This window comes from Oncorhynchus nerka, linkage group LG18 (genome assembly GCF_034236695.1).
Source record: "Oncorhynchus nerka isolate Pitt River linkage group LG18, Oner_Uvic_2.0, whole genome shotgun sequence".
Taxonomy (NCBI): Eukaryota; Metazoa; Chordata; class Actinopteri; order Salmoniformes; family Salmonidae; genus Oncorhynchus; species Oncorhynchus nerka.
Window position 1 is genome coordinate 55,434,912 of NC_088413.1, and position 12,508 is coordinate 55,447,419.

Below are 12,508 nucleotides of genomic sequence, written 5' to 3' on the forward strand. Positions count from 1 at the left end.
CTCTTCAGATGAAGATGTTGAGTGTGCCTTCACTGATCCTGGCCATATGATCTCAGTAGCAAGGAAAGTACGGTGGTCAGTCAACACTCTCAACAGTCTCTCCTATTCAGACTAATGCAATTTCAGCCCTAATCTGATCAGTAAAGTGTCTGCCGGACTCAGGTCTTCCTGTCTGCAGGCTGCTAATGGGCCTCCTGACTGGGGGTGTTAGCATGAAGGAGAGGCTCTGTGACTGGATGGGACACAGGGAATTGACGTGACCTTCATAGACCTGAGAGGAGAAGAAGACAGGAGTTCCAAGAATGAGATAGAGAGCACATACATTCAGAGGAGATCAGAGTCACATGCAGCAGCCTCAAAGCAAATGAGGGGTCTTCGGTAATTAGAGCTGTCAATTAATGAGATTATAGGACATGAGTGGTGCTTTTAGATTCCATAGGGGGGGGGGGGGGGGTGTACACGAGGGTTTACTTTATGGATGAGAGTTCATTCTATTTATGTTGATTTTTATATATTCTCTGTGATTTCACTGATAATGGTTTACTGAGCCAAAGCATGTATTTAACACTTTTAAAACTGCATGCAAACTTCCTCTAGGGGCAAACTTCTACTTATGTCACAATGATATCCATTTGCCCTTGTCATCTTTTATTATTTCCTCTCTCTTTCTTTCTCTCGATCTCTCTCTCTCTCTCTCTCTCTCTCTCTCTCTCTCTCCCTCTCCATCAGGTGGCACTGTGGTTTAAGTTTAAAAAAAATGTTTTATCTACTCTTCACTGTTCATTCAATCCATAAAACAGAACACCAGGCACTCTGCATCAATGTCATCCCAGACCACAGTTAGGCACCATACACACCTGAGCTTCAGTCTGTCACAACACAACAGGACTGTGTTCCCAGCAGCCATCCATTCCAGAACTTCCTTAGGTAAATATTGTATGTTACTGGATTTTACTTCCTGTCTGCGATTGTGATCAAATGGAGTGCTGGAGCGACCAGATGATAGGCTTCAACTTTCTTCGTTTTAGTTTTTAATATAATGCCAGCACAGCTACATGGAAAGTAAAGGAGAGGCTGGAAGAGAAGAGAAAGGGAGGAGGGTAGTAGAGGAGAGAGTAGTAAGTGGAGGGAGGTCTGTACTCCTGTAGGAAACCTGTTCAACTTAATGTTTAATAAGCTACTGGTCACAGAGCCAGGGTAACTCGATCCTCTCAGGAGACAAATGGTGTGTGTTTCTCTGTGTGCGTTTCTTACGTGTGTATGAATGCATATATATGATTCTATGGCCTGTGTAAATCAGATACACCGTTGATTAGCTGATCCTAAACAGATCTGTTGTTCAAGTCATTGATAGCTTTCATCATGAATCCCTCCACCACACAGTCTCTGAGGAGGGGAAAGTAATAATAAATGTTACCTCATCAGCGGTAGTTTGACACATCTTTTCACATGATTCATTACTCTTCACAGCCTGCTGCTCCTCCTGTCTCTCAGAGGTGATATGATTAATCATTTAGCAGTAAAATGCAAATATCAGACCTGGGACAAATACAGTGGGTATCATAAATATTCACACCCCTTGGATTTCTTCACATTGTATTGTGTTACAAAGTAGATTCAAACAGATTTAAGTCATAATTTAAACTAGGCCACTCAGGAACATTCACTGTCTTCATGGTAAGCAACTCCAATGTAGATTTGGCCTTGTGTTGTAGGTTATTGTCCTGCTGGAAGGTGAATTACTCTCCAAGTGTCTGGTGTAAAGCAGACTGAAACAGTCTATCCCGTTTATTTTTATCCTGAAAAACTCCCCAGTCTTTGCCGATATCAAGCATACCCATACCATGATGCAGCCACCTCCATGCTGGACAATAAGAAGGCAGTTTACTCAGTGATGTGTTGTTGGATTTGCCCCAAACATAAGGCTTTGCATTTAGGCCAAAAAGTGTGTTTCTTTGCCGTGTTTAGTTGCAGTATTACTTTAGTGCCTTGTTGCATGTTTTGGTATTTTTTATCTCTGTCATTTAGGTAATTATTGTGGAGTCACAACAATGTTGTTGATTAATCCTCAGTTTTTTTCCCATCACAGCCATTTAACTCCGTAGCTGTTTTAAAATCGTCAATGGCCTCATAGTGATGTCTGTATCTTTGTGTCTGGGTGGTTTAATACATCATCCATAGCGCAATTATTAACTTGACCATGCTTTAAGTGATACTCAATGTCTGATTTTGTTATTCTTACTCATTTAACAATCACTGCCCTTCTTTATGAGGCTTTTGAAAGGTTCCTGATCTCTTTAGTTGAATCTGTTCTTTAAATGCAATACTTGACTGAGGGACCTTACAGGTGTTGTATGTATGGGGGACAGAGGAAGGGGTAGTCATTTAGAAATCATGTCAACCTCTATTTCAATCCATGTAACCTATTTTTTGACATTTTACTCCTGAACTAATTTAAGCTTGGCTTAACAAAGCGGGTGAGTACTTCTGCAATGACTATATTTTATTTCGTTTTTATTAACTTGTAGAATTTTCATTTCACTTAATCTCTCAAAATATGTCATTGACCTCAACAATTAGCGCCCCAGGACCAGTGAAAGCAAAATAACCATATTTTACAGAAGGTATGTTGTACTTTTTTGCATTTGCATCTTTCTTTTGATGTGAAACCCACCGCTGGTGTGCATGGCAAAAGACCGGGCCAGCCCTAGTCTTTTGGGGGCCTGTCTACTTTCCTAGCTAGCCAGACAGTTTTCTTTTGCTAACGTTAGCTAGCTAGCTACTGTAAATGTTATTGTAGCTTCATCCCTCAATGAGATTTTCTTTTATATTTCCAACCAGGTGAAGTACTATGAAGGCACCACTGATCTCGACAAGAGGCGCAACATTCAGAACATTTCACAATTCAGGGTAACGTTAAGCAGTTCACTTCTATTAGATAACTGGACAGATTTAGCTATGTACAACCATTTTTCAACAACCATTTTCCATCTAGCTAGTTGGTCATCTGCATGTTGCTAGCTATACATATAGTTCATTGGAGGCTGCTGAGGGGACAATGGCTCATAATAATGTCTGGAATGGAGTTAATGGAATGATATCAAACATGTTTCCATGTGGTTGATACCATTCCATTGACTCAATTTCAGCCATTATTATTAGCCGTCCTCCCCTCAGCAGCTTCCACTCATATAGTTATGTCTCTCATTGAGGTGTCTAGCTATAAGTTAAACCGGATCAATCAAATGGATAGGTGTAAGCAATTATGGTCATTCCAAATGCCTTTAACTAGGTGTCTTCACTAGACATACAGAGAGAGAGATGTGGGAAGAGAGTGGAAGGTGGACAGAGAGTGAGAGAGAGAAACAGAGAGGTGGGAAGAGAGTGGAAGACAGAGAGAAACAGACAGCGAGAGAGAGAGAAACAGAGAGGTGGGAAGAGAGTGGAAGACAGAGAGGTGGGAAGAGAGTGGAAGACAGAGAGAGAGAAACAGACAGCGAGAGAGAGAGAAACAGAGAGGTGGGAAGAGAGTGGAAGACAGAGAGAAACAGAGGTGGGAAGAGAGTGGAAGACAGAGAGAGAGAAACAGAGAGGTGGGAAGAGAGTGGAAGACAGAGAGAAACAGAGGTGGGAAGAGAGTGGAAGGCAGACAGAGAGCGAGAGAAATAGAGAGGTGGGAAGAGAGTGGAAGGCAGACAGAGAGCGAGAGAAACAGAGGTGGGAAGAGAGTGGAAGGCAGACAGAGAGAGAAATGGAGAGGTGGGAAGAGAGTGGAAGGCAGACACAGAGAGAGAGGTGGGAAGAGAGTGGAAGGCAGACACAGAGAGGGAGAGAAACAGAGAGGTGGGAAGAGAGTGGAAGGCAGACAGAGAGAGAGAGGTGGGAAGAGAGTGGAAGGCAGACAGAGAGAGAGAGAGAAAGACAGCAGTGCAATTGTACTTAGACTTGAGTATTTCAACAACTCTTCTCTTCCAACTTGATAGTCAATCATATCTACCTTACGGAGGAAGGATGGCCAGCCACACAGCAGGGTGATGTTTACTAAGGAGGAGAAGGAAGCTGTGCTGACCGAGATGCATGCTGGCCATTTCGGAGTGAAGCACATGATTGCCAAAATCAACCTACGATTCTTCTGACGAGGAATTGTCAAGGAGGTGGACATCTGGGCAATTGAAATAATCTTTTGTTTATCAATCACATTTATTATATCTGAAATTATTATGATTTCAATGAATGTCATATCAGAGAGCACAAAATGTTTCAATTTGACACGTTTTGCTTAAAGGTCAGTACCCTGTCAAGCCTGCCAGAAGTTTCATAGTGCGAAGACTGTGGCGCCAGAGTTGAAGCACATCAGTTGTTTCACCAATGCACATGATCGGTAAGTGTCCCAATTCAGATTTTGCCCTGATAAGTTGTTTTGTAATGGTTGCTTTATTTGACCACAGCAGAGTTCAATATTATAGAATGTGAGTGTGTGTGTGTCAGTATCCTTACAAATATGAAAATCTGCATACTGTATGACACAGAATAAAGTAATCTTCTTTCTAACACTTTAAATGTTAGGGGTGGACCTCATCGGACCCTTCACGAAATCCAGGAATGGCAGCAGCTGGTGTCTGACGGCGACCAATCACTTTACCAAGAGGGTGGAGGCAATACCCATTAAGGTCAGTAAAGGAAGAGTAAGTGCTTAACTCTAAATTCCCTTCTGTAACCCATTTAAAAGGGTGCTTGGAACCAAAAATAGATTTTTGTTTTGTATGATACCCATCAAGGACGAGACTGGCAAGGCCATGGTTCTCCTGAGGTCATCTTGAGTGACCGAGGTCATGAACGCTGGAACAAGGTACGGATGTTATAGGTTATATTCTGTCACCAATGGTTTGTTTTATTTGTTTTTCCATGGTACATAGTCAGACATATTTCTATATCTTACATTGTCAATAGATATGGCTTTCCTACCCCCTTCTCCAGGTTTGGTGAATGGACAAACTAGACCCTCAAGACTGGCATGGGAAAGTCCCTTGATTGGTACCAGGAATGGTGGGAGAACAACCTGAAGGTAATTCTCTTTGCACACAACAGCATCCAGGCCTCCACCGAGTACGGACAGGAGCAGCAGCTGTTGGCTGAGGTAAACAATGCAATTGTATATACAATTATTGCATATACTGTAGTTTTTCAATTTGGTATTTACTTTGTGTTGTTTGTCTATTGACATTTTTGTATAACATACTTTCAGATCTTCCTGAGTGGTGCAGTGGTCTAAGAACTGCATCACAGTGGTAGCTGTGCCACTAGAGATTCTGGGTTAGAGTCCGCAACCGGTAGACCCATGGGGCGGCGCACAATTGGCCTAGCGTCGCCCAGGTTAGGGGAGGGTTTGGCCGGCAGTGAGGTCCTTGTCCCATTGCGCACTAGTGACTCCTGTGGCTGGCCGGTCTCAGTGCATGCTGACACGGTCGCCAGGTGCACAGTGTTTCCCCCGACACATTGGTGTGGTTGGCTTGTGGGTTAAGTGGGCATTGGGTCAAGAAGAAGTGCGGCTTGGCTGGGTTGTGTCTTGGCCTTCGCCTCTCCCGACTCTGTATGGGAGTTGCAGCAATGAGACAACACTGTAACTACCCATTGGATACCACGAAATTGGGGAGGAAAAAAAGGGGTAACATTTTAAGTTGTCGAACCAGATCAGAACACCTTCGTGGACCACCTTCAGGCACCGACTGAGAAGGATGTGGAGGTAAAAATGATTGTCCGCTATTAATTTATTTTCTGGCTCTCCAAGAGATATGTAAGAAATGTATTTGTGATATGAAATATAATTGCATTAATTCCTGTTATCAATTAAGGTGAGACTGAACATTGTCAAGGCGAAAGAAAAACAGAAGGAGAGCTACCGGAGCCGAGTCAAGAAGGGGACCAAGCGCTACTACATCCGGGCAAATTACTTGGTTTGGAAGAAGGACGAAAGGAAGCCGAGACCTGGGAAACCTCGCTGGTCTTTCACTCCTAGCTGGGGTCACCATCTGGTAACTTGCGGAACACCTCGACAACATCCGCTGAAAAGGCAGAGCGTGAAATTCAAAAATATTTTAAAGAAATATTTAACTTTCATACATTCACAAGTGCAATACACCATATTAAAGCTTAACTTCTTGTTAATCTACCCGTTGTATCCGATTTCAAAAAGGCTTTACAGCGAAAGCACACCATATGATTATGTTAGGTCAGAGCCTAGTCACAAAAAAACATACAGCCATTTTCCAGCCAAAGAGAGGAGTCACAAAAAGCAGAAATAGAGATAAAATGAATCACTAACCTTTGATGATCTTCATCAGATGACACTCATAGGACTTCATGTTACACAATACATGTTTTGTTCAATAAAGTTCATATTTAAATCCAAAAATCTCAGTTTACATTGGCGCGTTGTGTTCAGTAATGTTGCGCCTCAAATATCCAACGAATTTGCAGAGAGCCACATCAATTTACAGAAATACTCATCATAAACTTTGATAAAAGATACAAGTGTTATGCACAGAATTAAAGATATACTTCTCCTTAATGCAACCGCTGTGTCAGATTTCAAAAAAGCCTTACGGAAAAAGCACACCATGTAATAATCTTGAGTACAGAGCTCAGACACAAAAACAACCCATACAGATACCCGCCATGTTGTGGAGTCAGTAAAAGTCAGAAATAGCGTTATAAATAGTCACTTACCTTTGATCTTTATCAGAATGCACTCCCAGGAATCCCAGTTCCTCAATAAAGTCCATCATTTATGTCCAAATACCTCCTTTTGTTAGCGCGTTTTGTTCACAAATCCAAAACTCACGAGGGCAAGTCCAGGCAAAAGTTCAGACAAAGTCCAAAAAGTTATATTCCAGTTCGTAGAAACATGTCAAACGATGTATAGAATCAATCTTTAGGATGTTTTTATCATAAATCTTCAATAATGTATCAACCAGACAATTCCTTTGTCTTTAGAAATGCAATGGAACGCAGGTCGCTCTCACGGACACGCTCGTGACCAGCTCATGGCCTTCTGCCAGACACTTGATTGAAACAGCTCTTATTCGCTCCTCCTGCACAGTAGAAGCCTGAAACAAGACTGTTGACATCTAGTGGAAGCCTTAGGAAGTGCAATATGACCCCATAGACACTGTATATTGGATAGGCAATGAGTTGAAAAACTACAAACCTCAGATTTCCCACTTTCTGGTTGGATATTCTCAGGTTTACGCCTGCCATATGAGTTCTGTTATAGTCATAGACATCATTCAAACAGTTTTAGAAACTTCAGAGTGTTTTCTATCCAAATCTACTAATAATATGCATATATTCTCTTCTAGGCCTGAGCAGCAGGTAGTTTACTCTGGGCACGCTTTTCATCCGAACATGAAAATGCTGCCCCCTATCCCAAACAGGTTTTAAGGTGAATATAAAAAAATCACAGATAATAACAATTAGCATTTTCACAGAAAATAACCTGAACGTCACGACTTCTGCCGAAGTCGATGCCTCTCCTTGTTCGGGCGGTGTTCGGAGGTCGACGTCGCCGGTCTTCTAGCCATCGCTGATCCATTTTTCACTTTCCATTTTCCATTTGTTTTGTCTTGTTTTCCCACACACCTGGTTCTCATTTCCCTCATTATGTGTTGTGTATTTAACCCTATGTTTCCCCCATGTATTTGTGTGGCATTGTTTATTCTGTTTCATGTATCTGCACGTTGCGCTGGGTTATGTCAACCCGTATTGTATTTCGTTTTAGTTGTGCCGTGTGCTTTTGGTTCGCCTAAATAAAAGGCTCTGTTTGCTACCCAATAGCTGCTCTCCTGCGCCTGAATCCCTTACAGCCATTTACGCGTACCTGACACTGAAGATAGTTTTAGTTTCCCTCACACTGATATTTTGATCTGTCTTCCTAGGGTTACCTCGGTGGAAGCCAACAATCTTCTACAGTTGGACAGTCAACCACTGAAAGCCCTGATGTCCTGCACTTCAGTGAAGCCCAATAGACAAAGTATGTTAAGCTTTGGTTGACATTTGAGAAAGCAAGAAATTATAGTTATGCTGAGCTTATAAAAATGTACCTCTTCGATTTATCTCTCCAAATGACTTTAGGACCATCGACTGTCCGAGCCCCCCAGGAGGTATCCCATCCACCAGAACCTGTGAGTTCAGATCAATCTGATTGTCACTGCTCTTTTTGGAGGGGGACCAGCTTGAGATAGGCTATACCTTCTAAAAGTGTTGAAAGGTGCATACCATTTATAACACCACACAAATCCATCAAATTTTCAAACAGTAAAGTGTAACCTGTATGTTTGCTGGTTTAAGTCTCTGTCTCCTACCCTGTTCCCTTTACTCTGCTCCTGTTCTCCAGGACCTAGAGGTTCTGCCTAACACCCAGACATGGATCCACCTGATGTCCTCCTTTACCAACCACCCTCCGACGTTTCATTACATCATCTACTGTTATTGTAAAGTTGTCATTATCTGCTAAGAAAGTTTTCTTCTCCTATCATACAGGGCAATATTTGAGATACACAGATTAACTAAAAACACTAGCACTGCAAACACAGCAGTGCCTCTTCAAGTCCCCCTTTCCGAGACTGGCTGCCTGTTGAGAACAAGTGACAGGCAGAACCTCTCACCCAGACAGTAACCACCACCTTTATATTCCACACCCCAGAATTCAGTATTTCAGTCTATGATTGCCATGTGAGTGTACAAAAACATCTGTGAAAATAAATTATTGACACAACTGTCCCAAAAAATATCAGTTTATGGTATTAAAATCTTAAATATTGCCAAGTTGGTTTTCACAAGGTGTTCATTATTGTAAGTAGTAAGGTGTCCTTTGATGGTATTTATTTGGTCCACATTATTCATTGTTGTTTCCTCGGACCGGCTATAGATTCATATATATTCAACCACAAGGGTGTACTGATGAGCTATGCAAGATCTATAAAAAAAAAAAAATCATAATAGATGACTACTGAAATTATATTATATCAGTGTAAATAAGGAACGGGCAGGTTGAAATACAAACATGACAGCCAGACAAGCCAGTGTATGAATCAAGTGGATTTGCATATGAATGGAGTGGAAATTTGCTGACTTCATGATCTGTAAGCAACCTTAATGTGTCAAGAAGATTACACATTTTATTTGCAATTTCTGAAATGTAGCAACGTTAGCTGGCTAGGCTAATTTACCAATCTAAAAATGTGTAGCTGACATGGGCTAATTGAGTAACTGTCAGTGACTGACAAGTGAAAACTGCCGATGCCCATCCAAATGTCGAAACTGCACTTTGTAAGTACTACTATTCTAGCTCTCCAAAGTAGGTTCAAACCCTGACTAAGTTCCCCCCTAAAAGCATTGCCATTTTTATTTTTGAGGGGGCCCTACCGGCCGGGGGCCCTAAGCGACCGCATATGTCGCTCATGCCTGGAACCGGCCCTTGCCAAAGGGCTGTATTTTCATGTCATCTGACCATAACACCGGATACAATCCAAGTGCCAATGCAGTTAAGCAAACTCCATGCATTTACATTTGTTGGATGACATAGGAATCAAGGATCTGGAAAGATTCTGTAATGAGGAAAGGTCTAAGGCTCAGTGCCGTTATCCTCGCAAGGGGAAGGTAATTGAAAACGGGTGCCAATCATTTTCACCCCTATCTTTTTGAATTACTTTTTAGCAATTTTATTAGTATAAAATAATATCATTTCCCAATTTTTTGTAGCTCAGTATTTGTATAATTTATTTTATACAGTCTTTATACAGGGATCCTGCTGTGTCAATGGCTATTCTCCCCTCTGGTCACGTGATCCTCTGGCCCTGCCTCCTGTGCCACAGATTGAGTTACAAGCCTGCTAAAGCGTCTGATCTATAATTCATCTACTCATGTCAGATATAACAGAGAAACAGGATGGGGTGGGGGGACCATATGCACGACTGCACTGGGGTCAATAAGTGTTCACTCAAGACACACACGCACACCTGTGTTCGCACACATGCACAAACACGCAAACAGGCACACACACACACACACACACAAAAGGGCAGCATAAGATGTGACTTTACAACATTGCGGTGCAGTCATCACTGCTTTTTCACCATCTTGATCAAGAATATAGTCTAACCTGCCTTCAATGCAACATCGTAAAATACTTTTATAACATAACATCTGTCTGTGCCTCCCTGTTGCATCTCACAGGCATCTCAAGAGCTACCATGGTCATTGTATTGGATTAACAACATGTAGTGGAAGTTAGGAATTCATCTGAAGTAAAAGGAGCCCAGGCAGTGGTCAGATCCTGTCCCTCCTATGAGACCTGAATTTAGCCATGAGTCTGTGTGTGATACATCACTCTATACCACAGCATGTGGAGGAGGGGGACAGGAGGTTTCAGAATGACCCTGTCCACACACACAAAGCCTAGGGGTATGTGAGGGGTATGAGAGCAATAATAGCCCTGCTTAAAAATAAAGGGGCAAAATGACAGTGGAGTATTCCATTACAAAGAGCTCCTTTGGACAAATACGAGGGCCAGAGCTTTGAAGAGTGCTCACAAAAGACGGCCACGTCCCCCCCCTCTCCGATCGGGTTCCCATTATTCACAGGCCACACGGTAGAGAGAGCAGGAGGGGTTTGAAGTGCCAGTCAGAAGCCACTCATGTGTGTGTCCTGGCTGTTTGACCCATACCTGCAGTATGCTGCATGAAACAAACACACTCACTCACCTATTCTTTAGGCAAATATGCAGTACAAGAACAAAATAGCTTTCTCCTTGTTTTCTTTCAAGCAACAAAATTGGGGTTAAAATTGGTGTGAGTGTGTGTACGGGTGTGTGTGTGAAGGACAATGGAGGAGGGGGGATAATCTCCCCTGTTTTATACTAGTGTCCTGTCCAGTCATGTTGCTGTCCCATCTCTGTCTGTGTGTGGTGTCCCGCAGAGAGCCTCTGTAATGTGTATCTGTAGGGTTAATGGCCATGGTGCTGGACCCCTATATAGGTCATTGGTAGTAACTCCCCTCTGCCCCTGAGCCCCACCTCTCATATCTGCATCATAGGTGGGTACTGCAGCCAGGTCTTAGAGTGACCTTTAGGAGAGTGGTCCACCGCCCAGGGTGACTCATAATCTGTTTTAGATTATTCCAATGAATGTTTCAGCACCTTCAGTAAAACCCCTGACTCTCTGGAGTATATAGGCTTCAGTGACATCATGCAGGGTAAGAGGTTGGGTGTTACCCAGAACAATGGTTCTGTGGCAGTCCCTCCTGTGCTGCAGCATGGCAGGTGCTTATCAGAGCCTCCAGCCCTCTGGACCACTCTTTTACTCAGAACCAGCCCTGGGAGGAGAACCAACCCTGCCCCGGCACCGGTCTGTTTAAACACCACATTGTTATGTCCGGCTGTGTTCTGTTAGATTGAGATCTGCAGTAGAAAGTGGAATTTCCTTAACCCACTTCAGCCTCTACCGCCGCCTCCTAGTCCACAGAGTACATTTCTACCCCATCACTCAATGCAACACAAATGTCCCTGTATTAACAATGCTATTGATAGCACATGATAACACTGGGCCTTGCCTCTTTGACCTTGTGGTTTCAGAACATGTTCCCATATGTTATTAAGAATGAATGATGTACTGTATGTGCACATTTGTTGGGGTTACAAGGTCGAAGTGGGTTCATATGTTATCAGTAGAATTGACCTGAACCTAGAAACCCTCTCCCAGTGTAGAGAAACTCCTGGTTCATGTGACTAACGGATGTAATTTAGTCTAATTCAAATCCCCTCAAACAAAGACATTAAAGACATGCTTTAGGAGAGCAGGATTTTCTGATCCCCACTTCCCCCCTTGGGACCTACAGTTATTATGTCTTCTATACCAAACTGCTGCTCTAGAACCTGACTGACAGGCGTATGGAAGCTGGTGTGTTGTGTGATGTCGTCTAAACTGATATTAACATAGTCCTCTGTTGTTCATCTGTCCCTTAGGTCCTCTGGATTCAGCGATGCAGATAAGGATCAGAACATCTCCAATAATGCAGGTTAGAGGGAAAGTGAAACCAAAAACTCGAATGAGAAGAGAAAGTATGGTATTAGTGCTCTGTAGTCCTAAAAATAGAGTTCTTCATTCTAGTTCTGCGGATGTAGTTCACCTGGCTCTTACAGTTTATCATCAGGCCTAGTCATGAAATGCTAACAATCATTAAACTTCATATCACAGATCAATCAAGTTCAACGTCTGACACATTTTACAATGTAACTGTAAGTGGACTTTTTCATTGGATTACAGATGCCTACTATTCTGTATACAGTAGTTTGTGTCGTTATTATTTTATTGCTTTATTACTCTGACTGTTACTGTTTTGCGCAACCCTGCTGTCAACGACAACACACCCACCTCTTCCCCCGCTGCATGTGCACTAGGATATTTTCTCAGGAGGTGGGCACCTGCTTTCGTTTCCGTAGCAATTGTTTCCA

The 12,508-nt window shown here is 42.6% G+C and overlaps 1 long non-coding RNA gene across 4 annotated transcripts; it reads left to right on the forward strand.

Annotated features, from left to right (window-relative positions):
* The first annotated feature begins 516 nt into the window (after positions 1 to 516).
* On the forward strand, positions 517 to 8,823 carry LOC115146629 (uncharacterized). 4 transcript variants are annotated; one of them, XR_010459755.1, is made up of 12 exons: positions 518 to 2,910; positions 3,984 to 4,154; positions 4,286 to 4,381; positions 4,567 to 4,670; positions 4,779 to 4,849; positions 4,978 to 5,137; positions 5,246 to 5,743; positions 5,853 to 6,032; positions 7,359 to 7,441; positions 7,935 to 8,029; positions 8,131 to 8,266; positions 8,393 to 8,823. It is a non-coding gene; the product is annotated as an uncharacterized LOC115146629 (long non-coding RNA). The 4 variants fall into 4 exon arrangements; XR_010459754.1 differs by having other exon boundaries at positions 517 to 2,910; positions 4,978 to 5,743; XR_010459756.1 differs by having other exon boundaries at positions 517 to 2,910; positions 4,978 to 5,743; positions 8,131 to 8,180.
* The last annotated feature ends 3,685 nt before the right edge of the window (positions 8,824 to 12,508 follow it).